Source organism: Typopeltis vanoorti, chromosome 4 (genome assembly GCF_054136105.1).
Source record: "Typopeltis vanoorti isolate ZY-2024b chromosome 4, IOZ_Tvanoo_1.0, whole genome shotgun sequence".
Lineage (NCBI taxonomy): Eukaryota > Metazoa > Arthropoda > Arachnida > Uropygi > Thelyphonidae > Typopeltis > Typopeltis vanoorti.
Window position 1 is genome coordinate 169,556,780 of NC_143552.1, and position 15,270 is coordinate 169,572,049.

The 15,270-nt window shown below is 39.1% G+C and overlaps 1 protein-coding gene across 5 annotated transcripts in view; it reads left to right on the forward strand.

The window, feature by feature from the left end:
• The window catches only part of LOC150107839 (branched-chain alpha-ketoacid dehydrogenase kinase-like), a 309,936-nt gene that overhangs the window by 201,533 nt on the left and 93,133 nt on the right, over positions 1-15,270 (forward strand). The gene's annotated exons all lie outside the window — the stretch shown is intronic.

The window sequence follows — 15,270 nt, forward strand, 5'->3', positions numbered from 1 at the left end:
TCTTCCATCACTATCACACAGCTGAAACATTTCCCCTGCATCAATCCTATAAAAACCTTTTAGTAATTTGAATGTTTCTATCATATCCCCTCTTCTTCGCCTATCAACCAATCTCTGCAATCCACAAGCTCTCAATCTATCAATGTAGGGAGCATTTTTTATATCACTCACCAACTTGGTCACTCTTCTCTGAACCCTCTCCACAGCCTCCTCATCTCCAAGGAATCCAGGTGACCAGACCTGAGCACAGTAATCCAAATGTGGAAGTATCAATGCTTTATAAAGGGGAATAATAACCTCTTTATCTCTGGATGTCAGTGTGTTCCTCAACCAAGTAATCCTATGTGCAATCTTGGACACCTTAGCAATGTGTCCTCTGAACTTCATCTCCCTATCTACCAATACCCCTAAGTCCCTAGCCTCATCAATCTCTTGGAGTGCCTTTCCATCGATGTAGTACACAGCTGGTAATCTTTTAATCCCAAAATGCATGACTTTACACTTTTCCACATTGAACTGACATCCATTTTCTTTTGCCCATTTTACCAGCTTATTTAAATCCTCCTGCAAACTTTCAACATCAGCTTGATTTTTTATTGCACTACACAACTTTGCATCATCAGCAAACAACTGAATATCTCCCTTTAAGCCGTTTCCTATATCATTTATATACAAATTAAACAACATTGGCCCAAGCACAGAGCCCTGAGGCACACCACTGGTCACCTGCCTCATTCTGGACTCGGCTCCTCCATACACCACCTTATGGTATCTCTCCCTGAGCCATTCTCCTATCCATATCACCAATTTAATATCCATTTCCATCTGCTCCAATTTGCGTAACAGTGTTCTATGGGGTATCCTGTCAAAAGCCTTAGCAAAATCCAGAAGTACCACTGTGTAGCCAGTTCCTTTGTCCAACTCAGATGTTATTCTATTATGAATAGTTAATAGATTGCTAAGGCAGGATCTACCTTTAACAAAATCATGTTGGCCTCTATAGAGTATCATATCCTGATCCACCCATTCTTGAATTTTGTCTTTAACCAACTTTTGCAATACTTTTACCACTACTCCTGAGATGGTGATTGGTCTGTAATTCAATACCGCAGTTTTAGAGCCACCCTTATGCAAAGGAACCACTTTGCCTAACTTCCACTCCCTAGGGACCATATCAGAGTTCAAACTTAAGTTAAATATCCAGGTGAGAGGGGTTGACAATTCATTTGCACATTCACGCAACACCCGAGCTGATATTCCATCTAAGCCTACCGCGGTGTTTGCATTTAAGTTTTGCAATATATTTAATACCTCTGATTCTTTAGCTTCAATTCTCACATTAGGTATTGCTGTAGGTATAGAGATATCCTCACTTGGGTGATAGACTTTTGAAAAGTGATCACTCAGTAACTCTACTATTACATCTAATTTTGTCACCTCAATACCATCAGCACCCACTAAGGTTATCCTTCCGAAGTCATTCTTCCTCTTACTTGCCACATAGCGGAAGAACTCTTTGGGATTACCCTTGATCTCTCTGGCTAAGGTCTTCTCATAATCTGATTTAGCTTTTCTTACTATGCTGGTAACTTTCCTAGCTTGAGCCTTGTACTGCTCATGGGTGTCCTGATCGCCTTTCTCCTTGTAAATTCTCCATAACATTTTCTTTTTTTGCAGTTCAAGCTTGATACTACTGCTCATCCATCTAATGCCTGCCTTGTTTGACCTCCTAACCATGGGGACACAATCTGATATTGCTTTCCTCAGATACCCGCTGATTTTATCCCAAGCACTGCTAACATCTTTCCCTTGCAATATGTTCTGCCATGGGATGGCTGCAAGCTCACTCCGAAGCTTGTTATAATTGCCTAACCTGTAGTTCCGTACATACCCCTTCTTAATAGAAAAATCCACAGATTTTGCAACCTCCCAAGTCAATACCACATGATCGCTTTCACCAACTGGAGGTAACGAGGACACCTTACTTATGCATATAACCTCTGAAGCAATAACCAGGTCCAACACTCTCACACCACGTGTCCCTTCAGTTACGTGCTGTTTCAAGTAATTATCTCGTAGAAGATGTATGAATTCCATTTCCTTTTTGCTACGTGATATTTCCTCCTTCCAATTGATATCACCGTAATTAAAATCCCCCATAATAATCACCAAGCCTTCACTCATTGCACTAAGTTGCTGATGCATGAATTCAATATCTCCCCCCGTACTCCCTGGCCTATAGCAGCATCCAACTGTATATTTGGTTGCGTTGGTCACTATTTCGCACCAGACTGCCTCAAATGAACTCTCATTCACATGTCTATCATCATGATATACTACTTTCTTTGGCTGCAATACATCAGCTATCATCAACAGTACTCCTCCTCCTGTTCTATCTTCTCTATCCTCCCTGAAAATACTGTACCCATCACATTCAATTCCAGTGACCACATCTGCTGACAGCCAAGTTTCACTAATGCCTACAACTTTTGGTGAGATTTCACTGACTAATGCCAAAAATTCTTCTCTCTTATTTCGAATGCTTCTAGCATTGGTATACAAAAATTGCAGATTTCCTCTAGATCTTGTACCGGCTTTAGAACTGATATATAAGTCACTAACTACCGTAGTCCTATGCCGATTTTTATCCCCTCTCTTCTGCAATTTATTCAGCCTATAAGGATCAATAAATACACAATCAGTGCTAAAGTTTCTCTCTCTTACACTCAACCTTTTCAATATTAGTTTCCCTGCCCAATAACTTCAACCTGTTCAGAAAACAATAACTTCTTCAATCGCTTATGTCCTTCCATGTTAAGATGCAGTCCATCTCTAGCATACAACTGCCTTTTTCCTTCAAACACACTCCAAACATCAACAAACTCCAGACCTCTTTTTCTGCACATTCTTGCAATCGTATCATTCATTATCATTGCTCGTCTACTTAACTCGTAATTGTCAAAACGAGGCAGCACACACACACTATCCTCCCATTGACACTTTTCCTCTTCACAATATCTAATAATGTTCTTAAATCTTTTCCTACCCGATTTATACTACCTCTCAGGTCATTCGTACCCACCATAACTATCATCTTGTCTGCTTCATGCCCTCTCTTTATTGCTAAAGCCACTCTTTCTATTGTCCCATCAGCCAAGCACTCCTCATGCATACCACTCTCCATACCCTTAATCATAGAATCACCATATATTTTACCACTCTTAACTTCATTCAAGTCCACACTCATGGACTCATTCTCTACACTATTCAGCATGACTCTCCCAGCTTCATTACTCAACTCTCTATTACTTACCCCCCCCCCCCCCCACTCTCACTACATCTCATTTCTTCTAGGCCACTTGTGGTTTTATTATGTTGACTCCCAATCACTCCCATACTATTTATTACTGAATCATTCACCAAAGACTCACCCATATGTAATCCTGTTCTAGTTACTTCAGCTAAAGTAATCTCTATAGTCCTCATAATCATGCTTGCCATGTTCTGCCTGACCTTCAGGGATGAACCATTGTTCTTTCTTTCTGTCATGTGTTGGAAAATTTTTCTTGCATCATTTATAAAACCCTTCAGTAAATGTTTCTGATCTGTCACTCCTTTTCCACCTGGCTTTTTAACAGACATGTACATAGATCTGCTCTTCATAGGGAACATTTCGCAGACCTGTCACATCATAATCACTTGGCTCTGGGTTCTCTCTACCACTTCCTTGACCCCAAATAATCTGCCTGACCAGTACCTCATAGTATAGTCAAGATGTAGTCATATTAAAACTGTATATAAAAAAAGATAATAACCTGCCTATCTCTGGGTTGTTAATGTATTCTTTAAATTCATGTAATCCTTTGAAGTACGTTTTTAGCGGTATGTCCTGCAAAAAATCCATGCCACCAACTTCATATCCATCTGCTTCAATTTACATAAGAGATTTCCATGCAGTATCATGTTAAAAGCATTTGCAAAGTGGTATAGCTATTTCCTTTATCCAGCTCTATTACAACCCATTATAAAGCCATGCTGTCTCCCCATAGTTTTGTATTCCTGTCACCCATTCTTGAATTATGTTATTAACCAACCTTTCCAATGACTTAGCCAACAGATATAATTTCCATTTCTGGAAATTGTATCTCTCTTTTTTAATTTCCAAAATGGAAATTAGAGACTAAAGTTTCTAATTTCCATTTTTGTCTTGGAGCCTCCTTTTACATAATAGAACTATCATGCTCTCTTTCCACTTCCTCAGGAGCTGAGACAAAAACAACTTGACCAAAAGCAGTTCCACTTCTCTTATACAATCATAATCCCATCCATTCCTATAGTTCTATTTACATTGATATTTCATAATATGTCAAGCATCTCTATTTCTTGTATCCAGGGCTAGGAAAATGTGCTTGCCTGCAGTGTGAGTAGATTTTGCTGGCTGGCAAGAAGGTGCACTGAAAAAAATAGATTTTTTATTAAGAAAAAAATAACGTTCTAAACAAAACTTTAAGAAAACATTATGCAGCACAATAGGAGTTCCTGATTACATAAAGAACTTCTATTGACTTGCTGTCCGCTCAGTTAGCCTTGTAAAATTTATATATATGTATCTTTATGATATATAATGTGTATAAATTTATTTTTGATTGTGTTTACTCCTCTTCTTTCTTTGCTTCTTTCTCCTCTCCTTGCTCCTTCCCCCTGATGCTATTAGAGTATTCGAGGGCTAGGGGTTTATCCTTGCATTTATCTGGTCCCAAGCCTGGATAAATGCGAGGGTTGATGTCAGGAAGGGCATCCGGTCGGAAAACTTCAGTGCCAACTCAAACTATGATTATGAGTCGAAGAGAAAATGATATAAGGGCTAGGGCATACCCCTTAAGCGACGCGCAGCCACATCGCTCTACAGCTGTGAGAAGTGGACGAGGGCTACCGCATCAAGGGCAGGTGCGGTTAAAGAAGCGAGCCCAGCAGGTGGAGAGGATGTTGCAAGTGGGAACACTGAATGTTGGAAGCATGACTGGAAGGGGAAGAGAGGTGGCAGACATGATGAGGAAGAGGAAGTTGGACATTTTATGTGTGCAGGAGACAAGGTGGAAAGGGGGGAAAGGCAAAGGAACTGGGAGATGGATATAAATTGTTCTACTCTGGAGCGAATAACGAGGGAAGAAATGGTGTAGGAATTGTGGTGTGTGGCAGAATGAAGGGTGAAGTACTGGACGTGGGTAGAAGGAACGACAGGATCATGCGAATGAAATTGGGTCTTGGAGAGGAGAGTGTGAGGAATCGTTTTAGGGAGAGAGTGTTAGAGAGGATTTCGGATGGACTGGAAAGTGTACAAGATTGGTGGAAACATAATTCAAAAGTAATCCTGAGCTGTGCAATTGAGGTGCTTGGTGAGACATCTGGAAAGATTAGAGAGCAGAAGGAGGGTTGGTGGTGGAATAATGATGTACAAGTGGCAGTGACAGCTAAGAGGAAGGCAAAGCAGAGGTGGGATGAGTCAAGAGTGGAAGAGGACAGAGGTGTACAAAGAGAGAAAGCAAGAAGCCAATAAAGTTGTGGCACAGGCGAAGGCAATGGCATATCAAGATCTGTATGATCAATTAGAAACAAAGGAAGGACAGAGAAAAATTTACCAACTAGTGAAATGTAGAAATAAAGCAGCTAAGGACATCTTACATGTGAGGCAGATCAAAGATGCTGAAGGAAGAGTATTATGGAGGGATGTGGACATAAGAAACAGATGGAAAATATACTTTGAGGGACTTTTGAATGAGGAAAATGCAAGGACTCACAGAGGAGATGGGCAGCCTTCTGAGGGGATGGTGCAGAACATCAGTAGAATGGAAGTGACGGAGGCCATGAAGAGGATGAGGAATGGAAAAGCGGTGGGCCCTGACAGAATTCCAGTGGAGGCATGGAAGGCACTGGGGGAAGAGGGAATTGACCTGCTGTGGGTTCATGAAAGTTTGCCAACAGGAAAATATTCCCGAGGAATGGAGGGAGAGTACTCTTGTTCCCATCTACAAGGGTAAAGGGGATGCACAAGACTGTAAAAATTACAGAGGAATAAAGTTGATATCCCACACAATGAAGATCCTAGAAAGGGTTCTTGATGGTAGATTGAGGGAGGAGGTGGAGATTGCAAAGGAACAATTTGGCTTCATGCCTGGTAGATCAACAACAGATGCTATCTTTGGGTTACAACAGATGATGGAAAAATATCGAGAGAAACAAAGGGAGCTACATCTGGTATTTATTGATCTGGAGAAAGCATACGATAGAGTGCCAAGGCAAGAAGTCTGGAGGTGTCTGAGGGAGAAGGTGCCGGAGAAATATGTCAGGTTGGTGCGGGAAATGTACAGAAATGTGAAGACAAGTGTTCGGACCTGTTTGGGACAGACAGAAAGTTTTCAAGTAACAGTTGGCTTGCATCAAGGGTCAGCATTAAGTCCGTTTCTGTTTAATATTGTGATGGAGGTGGTAACAGAGGAGGTGAGAGAAGATGCACCTTGGACAATGTTGTATGCAGATGACATCTTGCTGTGTGTAGATTCAAGAGAAGAAGCGGAAACTAAACTGGAAAGATGGAGAAAAGTACTGGAAGAGAGAGGTATGAGACTGAGCAGAAGTAAGACAGAGTATATGTGTTGCGCAGTGGGCGGTGGCCAGGAGACAGATCTGGAGCTGGAAGGAAATGTCATCAGGAAGGTGAGCGACTTTAGATACTTAGGTTCAACAGTGGAGGAAGATGGAGGAGCTGAGAAGGAAGTGGGATGCAGGATACAAGCGGGTTGGAGGAACTGGAGGGAGATGGCTGGAGTGTTATGCGATAAGAGGGTGCCGATCAATCTGAAAGGCAAAATTTATAGGACAGTAGTGAGGCCAGCTATGACATATGCTATAGAAACTGTGGCCCTGAGGAAAAATAACATCAGCAGGATGGAAGTAGCAGAGATGAGAATGCTTAGGTGGATGTGCGGTGTGACCAGAAAGGATCATCTGAGAAATGACTATGTCAGGGGAACAGTGAAAGTTACGAACTTAGGAGCGAAAATACAGGAGGCAAGATTGAGATGGTTTGGTCATGTGATGAGGAGGGAGGACGAATATGTGGGAAGAAGGGTCATGCAGATGGATGTGCAAGGAAGGCGGAAGCATGGGCGGCCAAAGAAGAGATGGAGGGAGCTGGTAGAAGAGGACTTGAAGATGAAGAACTTGGATGTGGTGACAGCCCAAGACAGGAAGGTGTTGAGGAGACTCATAACAAACAGTGACCCCACTTAAGTGGGAGAAGCTGTAGAAGAAGAAGTTTACTCCTCTATGATCTTATATCCTTTCCTTAAATCTTGACTTATGTTGTATTATTTATACTTTACTTGTTATTTCTTCAACTCTAAATTTCTGTCCTATACAATTCTTACAGACTCTATCCTTAATATTGGCCGCTATTAGTGTATTGCCCACATGTGCAAAACTCTATAGACAAAGGAAATGCCTCTGGCTAGAGCCAGTTCCTTTGTTAGTATACTAGTGTTAACCCTGTTACAAATTTTGGAAAATTTATTTTATGCTGTACCACTAAAATTCTATAGATAAGAGAAATTTCTTTATCTGGTATGGCACACGATCCTGTATCCTTTCCTTCTCTATTTCTAACCACAATAATCGAATATATTCTTATTTCACACTGCAGTCGTGACTATCCCCAATATATTTATGCATAGGTTCTCTTTATGAGTGGTGCATTGAGATTAGTGATCAGGCAAGTTATTTGGTTGACAAGAAAAAATTTATTCATTACTAATAAAGCAACTTACAATTTAAGTTAAGGGATATTGCATCCCATATTGTTTCTTAGCCAAATAAGAAACTCAGTTTCTTGCCGAATATAGGAACAATAAGGAATGCGATATCCCTTAACTTAAATAAGTTCATGTCGCTGAATTGAAGCCTTTGGCTCTTCATATAATTAGTAATTTATTAGGACACCTTCTTGGCAATTCTCATAGAAGGGATGTAAGTTTTGTTCGCTACAAACTTGGTATTAACTAGAGTCTACCTACTCACTGATGAGACCTCAATAATGGTTGAAACCGGTCTGGGTAGTGACCTTCTCTCATAATGTAGAACAGTAATACAGCTCCTAGGAGCTAAGTTCACATTATGGGTAAATACCATGAACAGTGATTGGAACTTGCTCCACCCTTTCTATGAGTTGCCTCAGTTTGCACTACCAAATGGGTCAGTTGCTACTATCCAGGTATTTGCTTACGCTTGGAATCGCCGAACTTTATATAGTTTCCATATTCAGCTAAGAAACAATATGGGATGCAATATCCCCTAACTTCATAAGTTCATGTCGCCGAATTGAAGCCTTTGGCTCTTCATATAATTAGCAAGTTACAATTATTTTTATAGACACTAATTTAACTAGTGTTGGTGTGAAAGGTAAATAAGATGACTCGACGTAACATGGACATTCTAGTTCTCTTACAACATGAAATATTATCAAACACTATTAAAATGGGATATCCTTCTAATTACTTAACACTACTAGATTATTTTCACACAATTATTTGTTCAAGAACTACCTGACAATGACAAACTAAAATATTTTCACACTGCACTTTTCCAAGTTTTCTGACTCAGATCAATCATTCCCTATTCATGGTTCGATCCTAAAGTCCTACAACACTTCATAAAACACAATTCTAATAAGGCCAATTTACTGTCACAATCTAACTTTCTTTGTATACAAAAATTGAAAAAGTTCACTTTACTGGGTGTCGGGATCCCACTGGCTTATACTTGCGATCAACAAATGGAATTATATGGCTCACGTTTTCTTCATCTGGTCATCCCTTTTCGACGAGGTTACCTGGCTGATATGTTCCTCAGGATCTTGCTTCTGGAAGGTAGATATACGAATATGATCACGATTCGTTGCCAACGATGTTCATGAAGCATTGCTGCCAATGTTTGTCCACGAGGTTCAGCATTTTCTTCTTGGCCTACACTGACCTTTTGCCATGCTGAGAGCTATACGCACATAAGCATTCTACATCGCTGCTTTCATTCATCTCACCCTGACCTCACTGGAACTTCCTTTCTCCAGGAACGACTGGAACAGATAAATGGCAAAAAAACCCTGTTTTCGTGTCACAAAAAGCTATATACTCCCCCCCCCCCCCCGATGACCTTCACACGGCACCTCAATTCCTCTGCACTCTGTTCCGATGCTTCTTGTTCTCGTCCACAGGAGACCCCCCCCCCGTGTAACGTAGACCTTTGCATACGTGATGGCCTCAAGTCATGATTTAATCTTCTTATCTTGTCTGGGATTTTAGCCGAATGTTCGCTTATTAACACATACTTCACCCATTCCTAAATTGCTTCTCTCCCTTATTTTTCTCACTCAAGACATTTGACAATACAATATTCAGAAAATTTCAAATCAAGGATGTTATTATCACTTCATTTACATTCAATTTCTTTTTATTAATATACAAGTATTACATCGAGAATTCAGATACTTGTTAAATCTGAATGAAAGGTAATACATTATAAATTCTCTTTCATTCAAGATTTAACAGCATAGTGGCTATGCATTTCACAACCATATGCCTGGGGAAGGAGTGTCCTAGGTTCGATTCCCGTCGATGACGTGAAGAGCTTAAGGATCTTCCTCAGTTAGCCAGTCTTGGCTAACTGAGGAAGATCCTTAACCAAGTTAGCCAGTCTTGGGCATGGACAGCAGGGTTTTCCCCCAGCTTATCTGGGGTTTTTCATCCCGCAAGCAGGCAACCCAGCCCCATGAACACACACGGATACAGCCAGGAATAATTAAGCCAATCCCTCCAGCCATAGGTCTGAATTGTTAGCTATTCTGGTTCAGAGTCTGGATAAAAATAGGAGAGGATTGAGGTGGTGACGTACCTCCCCATAAAATTGGCTCATGGCCGTTGAATCACCATATGAAATGAATGAATTGACTTACTGAGATATCACTGGAAAAAAATGTGGGCATCTTGGACAAGTACAATTTTTGCATTGCAAGTAGGGTTTTCATAATTCATTCATAATCACATAATTCATTGAGTGCTGCTCATATCAGTCTGTCACATAGGCAGCTAAAGTACCTGTTTGGATGATACACTTTTGCAAAATGATCACTCGGCTTTTATCACATTTTAGCATCAGCACTAATTAAAATTACTCTTCTGTAATCATTATTCTGCTTATTTGCTACATTGTGAAAGAACTCTTTGGTATTAAGACCTCCTTGAGCCTTCACAGCTCTTTTTCCATAATTTTTGCACTGCTTATGAGTTAGCTTGAACACCTTTTTCTAAATATACCCCTTCTGCAAGCATTTTTTAAATTCTTTTTTTGTCTCAAGCATTGATAATGCTATCCATATGGCTCTCACATACGTGATTTAGCCTGCAGCAGTTTGCCAGTCTTATATGGAGGTGACAATATTTTTTTTTTCTCCTGGAAATATTTTTCATCCTGCAAAACATGCAGATTAAAGTGAAAAGATGTTTACAGCTGTTATTCTAGCTTTAACAGACCCAACAGAAAGCAGAGGAATGGTATTTGCTAGTTTAGTAGCTCTGTGTCCATGGAAGTACCTGTAGAAAAGACACAGCTGAAACAGTGCATCTGTGAGATAGTGGGTTAATGAGGGAGAGATCATCTATCACTCACCTGTGAGCATCAAAAATTTTGAATGAGGTTATAGGTGCACTCCCCAAACATGTTGAACAGTATTCTAAAGATGGCTGGATTTCAGATTTGTACAAATTTAGTAGCTAGATTGGTGAAAAGTAGTATCTTGATCTGAAAAGAATGCCTAGTTTTTTTGTAGGCTGGCAAAGTTATTGATGCGATGTGTTTATGCCAGGAGAGCCTAGTGGTAAATCTCATTCCAAGGAGTGAGATCAAATCAAGTCTGGTGATGTCTATTATTGAGAATAAAGGTAGTTGAGCTGTGATTTGCTCTCTCTCACATGAGATAAAAGCAAGGCAGCATTTTGGTAGCATTAAAGGTTACCAGGTTATCTTTGTCCCAGTGAAAGATGGTATGGAAATAAGTGTATAAAGTACTGGTGCAGATGATCTTGAAGCTTAAGATTGCTAATTGAAAGTTCATGTATAGGAAAGAATGATAGGTGATAGAACAGACTTCTGAAGTACTCCTGCATTGGTGGAGCTTGACCATGATGGTCAGTGAATGACCAGAGAGAAAGCAGACTATCAATTTCAGATGATGGCAATTTACTCAGCAGGCCTTGATGCCAGACATGGTCAGATGCTCTGGAAATGTTAAAGTGACAGCCAATGACATTGGATGCCCATTTCAGTTGGGTGTGCTGTCGTGTGGCTTATGCAACCCATGCTACAAAATTCACATCAATTTGCCCATATGATTGCATTTTTATTGATGTATGAAAGTTTTCAAGAGTGTAAAGCACATCATCTTAATTCATCCAATACAATTAATTGTATTGGATGAATTAATTATCACAAATACAGACTATTAATTATCATAAACAGAATATTAATTATCATAAATACAGACTGTGATGCACGGGACATTATTACCATCATTGCTTTCAAACATTTCTATCCTAAATGAACTTTAATCTGATAACATTAGTAGTACGTCCCCTCCTCTCCTATCTTTTCTGTCATTCCTAAACACATCCTTGACACCAGAGCCAGGTTTCACTAATGCCAACAATTTAGGTTACAACACATTCACAAAGCAACTCAACCACTTTGTTTCTAATGCTTCTGGCATTTGTGTATGGACACAAGTTATCTCCTGGCTTTTTCTTATACTTAAATCTGCAGTCTGTTTAGCCAGACACACTCAAAAGGCCCAAACCCAAAGTGTAGACCATCTATTCAGCAGATTCACAACTGTGCTCATTTGACATTTGTATCACTACTACATCTTGCACGTGCATCCTAGCTGAATTTACACATCCTTCGCATTTTTCTCAAGATCTAATTTTCTTGACTTTCTGCAGTACAAAAGATAGTAGAAATAAGTGAAATGTGATGTGAGAAATGTGAAAAGTAGAATAAAATGGTGCTTCTTCATCATCAAATTCCTGCCATGTACCCTCAAGGGGTGTACAAAATATGATAGTAATACATAAAAACTGTACGTCATTACTAACTTCCTATCTACAATTTCCCACCAAATCAGTCTGTTGCCTGTCAAGACTACAAAATTATCAAATCCTATATTTCTGTCTTCTAAGGCACTTTTTATTGTATCAATCCACCTATATCATGGTCTTCCTCTGGGTCTTTTTTCCTGCCAACCTGGCAGAGAATACTTGTTTTGCTAATCTTTCCTCTCCCATTCTATTTAAGTGACCATTGATGTCATCTGTTCATATCCCTAATCTTTCTCAAGACTCATATCTACAGTCTCTAGTCTTTGGTCAAATGTTTTAGTTCTGACCCAGCTCTCAGATCCATACGTTAAAAATGGTTTGAACACTGTCTTGTATACAGCTAATTTAGTGTTTTGACTAATTTATCTCCTATTCAATATACATTCAGCTGACTTCCCACCATACCAGCTTTGTTGATTCTGTTGTCAATTTCCATATTTAATTTACCATCTTCAATAAAAATTGCTTAAGTAGCTGAATTGTTTTACTTGTTTTGTAAGTTCTCCATGCGGTTGATATTTTCAATGCTTCTGCCTATTTTCATTGTCTTGTTATTGCTGACCTTCATACCATATCTATTACAACAGTTATTCAATTTTGGAAATCTTGCAGATGTTTATTGGATTTATTTAAAAGTAAAGCATTTGCATAAAGCAAAGAGCTGAGATTAATATCTCCAATTTTAATATCAGGTTTAATACCACTTTCCTCCATATAGATAATGAATAACAGAGGGGATAATGTACATACTTGTCTGACACCAGATTTTGTCAGGATTGGCTTGTTCTTGATATGAAACCATCTTCCTGTACTTCCATCAATTCTAACTGCTGACTTACAACTCAAATAAAACTAAGTATTGCTGGATATAATTCCCCATTGACACCATATGACCGCAGTGTTTTGAATAGCTTCTCTCTCTTGGCACCTTGTCATTGCCTTTTCCAAATCGACAAAACTTAAATACAGATCTTTGTTATATTCATTTGATTTTTCAACTACTTGTCATAAAGTGAAAATGTGATCCTGACAGCCTCTATTTGGCCTGAATCCAGCTTGTTCCACCAAGCTTCCCTTCCACAATCCTTCTCAGTCATTTCTCAAGCATACTTGCATATATCTTACCAGGAACACCCGGTAATGAAATTTCTCTGTAATTCTCACATTCAGTTTTATTTCCCTTTTTATATATGGGTACTATGAGAGCTCAACTCCAATCATCTGGAATTCATCCCTCTGTCCAGGCCTTCTGAACTATGCACTGCAGCCACTGTAAGACTTTTATACCTCTATACTTGAGCATTTCTGTTCGAATATCATCGTCTCCTTCTGCCTTTCCACATTTCAGGCCTTTGATGGCTTTTTCTACTTCAAGTATGGATATGTATTCCTAACTGCATCCCAATTGAGTGTTTTTTACCACTGTACTATCACTGCTTGTTTCATTTAGCACTTTTTAGAAATAATTACTCCATATTTCAAGGATATTTTTTTCTCCAGTTTTTATATCATCTTTATCATCTCTAATTCCTTTACAGCACTCTTTCCTCCATTTCTGGAGACTTCATCAACCTCCAGAATATTTTGACACATTCTTGATATTTACTTTCTATGTTTTTACCAAAGTTTTCACATGACTTTTGTTTAGCTAGTTTTACACGCTGTTTAGCTTTCTTACATTTGTCTCTATATTCCTAAGAGCACAAACTGACATATTTGCTAGGAACGTTTGATATGTTTTCTTCTTTTCCTGCACTGCCTCTTTAACTTCCCATGTCCACCATGGAGTTCTGATTTTTCTATCCTCGCAGATGACCTCACCACATGCCTCTCTGGCTGACTCAATCAGTATTTTCTTCAGGGCTTGCCACTGAATCTTTAGAGTTTGGTTCCTGTTCTCAAACTCTTTCATTTTTTTCTTGAATAATGCTTGTATATTTTAGTCTACAGTTCACATCTGAGAGCTGTTCAACTTTTATTCACTTTAAAACTTTCTTACATGTCCTTCTTTTCAATATGAAATTCATTTGTATTCTTCTCAAGATTAAATGGTAATCACTTCCAAATTCAAATTCTCTGTACATTCTGTTGTCCTGCACCAAGGAGAAAACATCACTATCGACAATAACTAGTCAATGAAAGTTTTCTTATTCTAGCTGAGTTTTAGCTGTTCACTCTGGTTCCCTGGCAAAAACAATGGAGGCCTTTTTTTAACTGGGCGATATCCTCCAGCATGAAATTCTGTCATGTTGTACCATCATTTTATATTTTGTTTTAAGCCAATAAGAACAAATTTGGTCAGCTAAATCCCAAATTGCCAGCCCATCTTTGTTCGTTCAATATCCAGGTAGATAACTAACAGGGTGCACCATGAGAAGGTGAGGATTGGACATTAGGACAGAAGTCTTGGTCGGTTTTCCACATTCCTTTAAAGGTTATGTGGAGATCTCCTGTCAGTTATTCAGCTTTGATCCTTAAGCACCTCATAGTGCCTAAGAATCAGGGGTGCTTTTAGTGATGCTAAAATGGTCTGTTGACATTTTAATTCCAAATAAATGTAGCAAACAGATATGAGGAAGAAAAATGAGAACTTGTACATTTCCTGCAGAAAGCAAATACAGTGTATTTGAACACTGAGAAATGATTCCGTATGTCTTCTGGCTAAGCAACGTACATAGTTTTCTGCCTGAGTAATATTCTTTTTTCTACAATAGTAGAAATAGCTGAAAGTGCAATATATTTATTTCATTTAATGGAAATCAAATCCTGTGACAAATGGCCCAAATTAGTTTTGCTTTATTTTTTAAGAGATGTATATTGTACCATATTTCTTTACTTTACAATTTTAAGAGAACAGTATGCCACCTATCCATTTGGTGTCTCTTCAGTTTGGAAGCCGGCATGTTCATACATCCTATGCCAATCACTTTTCTCTCTTCTTAAGCTGACTAATGCAAGCTAGCTGTTCACTTCTGTACCTCCTCTTTGTAACTGGATGTGACAATTATAAAGCTGGTTAAATTATAAACCTAATGATATATGGCATCATTACAAGCATCCCATCTTATGC